This window comes from Gossypium hirsutum, chromosome A05 (assembly GCF_007990345.1).
Source record: "Gossypium hirsutum isolate 1008001.06 chromosome A05, Gossypium_hirsutum_v2.1, whole genome shotgun sequence".
Taxonomy (NCBI): domain Eukaryota; kingdom Viridiplantae; phylum Streptophyta; class Magnoliopsida; order Malvales; family Malvaceae; genus Gossypium; species Gossypium hirsutum.
Genome location: NC_053428.1, coordinates 44357637 through 44361816, shown reverse-complemented (window position 1 = coordinate 44361816; position 4180 = coordinate 44357637). Strand labels below are relative to the sequence as shown.

Sequence of the window (4180 nt, the reverse complement as noted above, 5' to 3'; positions counted from 1 at the left end):
AACCTACCTAATTTGGATACTGGTGAGATGCCGGATTTACCTATGACTGAGATTGGGTCTCATGATCGAGCAGCTAGGGATGACACACTGTCCTAAGCCATGTTGAGGATTTTAGAGAGGGTCGCTGGGCCCAACGCTGGAGCTGGAAATCGAGGGTCAGTTACTAAATGACTCTGATCTAATGGAGTCGAGATTTTCAGGGGTACTTCTGGAGTTGCCCCTAACGTGGCTAAGTACTGGATTGAGGCCATAGAAAGGATTATGGATGATTTGCACCCCCAGGCAGAAAATAAAGGGTGCAATGTCACGGCTGAGAGATGAGGCTTACCACTGGTGGCTCACTGTTGAGGAGGGCACTCAGCCCAAACGACTGTCCTGGGAAAATTTTAAGATAGCTTTCCAGTGAAAGTATGTGGGATGCCCGTAGGAGAGAGTTTCTAAATCTGACTTAAGGGGTTAGATCAATGGCCGAGTATGAGGCCGAATTTCTACGACTGAGCCGCTATGCGCAAAATATGGTGGCGACTAAGTATGAGCGATGTATTCGCTTCAAGGATGGCCTCAGGGATAATCTGAGGGCTCTGATTGCTCCACAAAGGGAGCAAGACTTTGCTGCACTGGTTGATAAGACGAAGATCGCTGAGGAAGTGAAGTGCACTGAGCACTAGAACCGGGAGAGAGGTAGGAGTAAGAGGGATTCGGAGCCCTCTAATTCTGTTCAGAGGCCTAAAAAAAAGGCCAAAGTTGATGGGCCGAGCAGAGTTGGGACTCCTATTACTGCTATTGGACAAACGTCGTGTACAGACTATGGTAGACGTCATCAGGGCAAGTGTTGGAAAAAAACTGGGGCTTGTTTGAGGTGCGGTTCACTAGAGCACCATATTAGAGAGTGTCTGCGGAGGTTCAATCAGATGCAAGCTTCTGGCATTGTACTGCACCACCACCAAAGGTAGTTCAGCAGCCATCGAGAGGTCGTGGTCAGGCCAGAGGTTGGAATGGTTTGGGCCATAGTCAGAGAGCACTAAGCAGAGGTGCTGGGCATACTGAGGCGAGGCAACCGGCTCTGGCTTATGTTGTACGTCGCCGAGAGGATGAAGATGCTTTGGACGTTATTACGGGTACGTTCTTTATTTATAATGTACCTTATACTGCACTGATAGATAGAGGATCGACTCACTCCTATATAGGTTGCACTGTATCTAAAAACTTGGGTATACTGGTTGAGAGCACTATGAGTGAGGTCACTGTACTGAGTCTGTTGGGGCAGTCAATAAGGGTTAACAAATTATTTAGAGATATTCCTCTAGAGGTTCAAGGGGTTTTCTTTCTGGTTGATCAAATGGAACTGCCTTTTGGAGAGTTTGATCTGATACTGGGAATGGACTGGTTGGTTAAGCACAGAATGAGCTTAGATTGTGCGACAAAAAGGGTTGCACTGAAAACGGGGGAGGACAGTGAGGTAGTCGTAATTGGGGAACGTCGGAATTATTTATTGAATGTGATTTCTATACTAAGGGAGGAAAAGTTGGTTCGTAAGGGATGCGAGGCGTATTTGGCCTATATTAGTATTTCAGATTCTAGGGATTTTTTGGTTAAGGATATCAGGACGATTAAGGACATCCAGACATTTTTCTTGAAGATCCGAATCATAAAGTAAAGTTTGGGATTGAGCTCTTTCCTGGTACAGCTCCGATGTCTATTGCCCCTTATAGAATGGCACTGAAGGAGCTGGTGAAGCCTAAGGCTCAGATTCAAGAGTTTCTGGGTCGTAGGTTCATCCATCCTAGTGTGTCTCTATGGGAGCACCAGTTCTGTTCGTGAAAAAGAAAGATGGATCTATGCGTATGTGTATTGACTACCAAAAATTGAACAAGTTGACGATTAAGAATAAGTATCCCTTACCAAGGATAGATGATTTGTTCGACCAGTTCAGGACTCGTTGGACTGACTAATGCACCGACAGTTTTTATGGATCTAATAAACCGAGTGTTCCAACCCTATCTGGATCGGTTCGTGGCGGTATTTACTGATGACATACTGGTATATTTGAAGACCGAAGATGAACATAATGAATATCTCAGAGTGGTTCTACAGATTCTGCAAGAGAAACAATTGTACGCCAAGTTCAGTAAATGTGAGTTTTGGTTACGTAAAGTAACGTTTCTAGAACATGTGCTTTTTGCTAAAGGGATTAAAGTCGATCCTTGAAAGAATGAGGTTGTCTTGGAGTGGAAGTAGCCTAAGATTATATCTGAGATCCGTAGTTTTCTGGGACTAGTAGGGTATTATCGACGATTTGTAAAGGAGTTTTCACTGATTGCAACACCCTTGACTAAGTTGCTACGTAAGGGTGTACCATTTAACTGGACAGATACGCAGCAGGAGAGCTTCAAGAAGCTCAAAACTGTATTGACTGAGGCCCCTGTCTTGATACAGCCAGAGCATAGAAAAGAGTTTATTGTTTACAGCGATGCATCACATGTTAGTTTGGGATGTGTGTTGATGTAAGAAGGTAAAGTGGTAGCTTATATGTCTCATAAATTAAAGACTCATGAGGTGAATTATCTGACGCATGATCTAGAGTTGGCAACGGTGGTATTCGCACTGAAATTTTGGAGGCATTATTTGTACGGTAAGAAGTGTATCATCTACACTGATCACAAGAGCCTCAAGTATCTCCTCACTTAGAAGGAGCTAAATCTTAGGCAGCGTAGATGGATTGAGCTGCTTAAGGACTACGACTGTACAATTGAATACCACCTAAGCAAGACCAATGTGGTGGCCGATGCACTGAGCCGTAGGGTCATAACAAATCTGAGGGTGATGTTTGCTCGTCTCAGTTTATTTGATGATAGAAGTCTGTTGGCTGAGCTTCAAGCTAGACGAACATGGATAGATCAGATTAAGAGTAAACAGTTAGGGGATGAATCTTTAAGTCTTCGCTTCCGACAGGTTGAGAGTGGTGATACTGTGGATTTTGGACTAAATAGCGAAGGGGTGCTCTATTTCTATGAGAGAATCTGTGTTCCAAAGGATACTGAATTGAGGTATTTGATACTGAGAAAGGCACATAGTAGCCCTTATGCTATGCATCTTAACAGAAACAAGATGTACCGAGACCTTCGTGAGTTATATTGGTGGCCAAGTCTTAAACGAGAGGTTATCGAATTTGTGGCTAAGTGTCTGACTTGCCAGCAGGTTAAGGCTGAGCATCAATTACCTTCGGGTTGTTGCAGCCAGTGAAGATTCCACTTTGGAAATGGGAGGGCTGCAACACGAGGACTTCCTAAGAGGTCACCATCCTAGTACTACTCTCGCCCAAGCATGCTTAACTGTGGAGTTCTGATAGGATCCAGTGCATTAGTGTTGGTATGATCACACCCATTTTGGAAGTGGGAAAGAGTGACTATGGACTACGTTAGTGGGTTACCCCTTACACCCACTAAGAAGGATTCAGTGTGGGTTATAGTAGATCGGTTGACCAAGTCTGCCCACTTCATACCAATTCGTACTGACTAGTCTCTACAGAAACTACCTAAGCTGTATGTGTCTGAGATAGTGAGACTGCATGGAATACCAACTTCAATAGCATCTGATAGGGATCCTCGCTTCACGTCTCAGTCCTGGAAGAAACTACATAAAACTCTGGGTACAAGATTGGACTTTAGAACTGCGTTCCATCCTCAGACGGACGGTCAGTTAGAGAGGGTGATTTAGATACTGGAGGACATGTTAAGGAGTTGTGTAATTAATTTCTGAGGCAGTTGGGAGGATTATTTGTCGCTAACAGAATTTGCTTATAACAATAGTTATCATTCTGGAATTCAGATGGAACCTTACGAGGCATTATATGGTCGTAGGTGTCGTACGCCTTCATGTTGGACTGAGTTGCACGAGCGACGTGTTTTGAGCCCTGAATTGGTTTCTGATACTGAGGAAAAAGTTAGATTGATTCGAGATCAGCTAAAAACAGTATCAGATAGACAGAAGTCCTATGCGTATCTGAAGCATCAAGAGATTGAGAATTTTGTGGAGGACTTTGTCTTTCTTATGGTCTCGCCATGGAAGAAAGTACTGAGGTTTGGTCATAAGGGCAAGTTGAGCCCTAGGTTTATTGGGCCTTACCGCATACTAAGATGAGTGGGACCAGTTGCCTACCACTTGGAGTTACCTCTCGAGT

At 44.1% G+C, this 4180-nt stretch overlaps 1 pseudogene; it reads right to left on the bottom strand.

Moving 5' to 3' along the window:
• Positions 1–3265: 3265 nt before the first annotated feature.
• On the bottom strand, positions 3266–3383 carry LOC121229727 (uncharacterized; annotated as a pseudogene).
• Between the last annotated feature and the right edge of the window lie 797 nt (positions 3384–4180).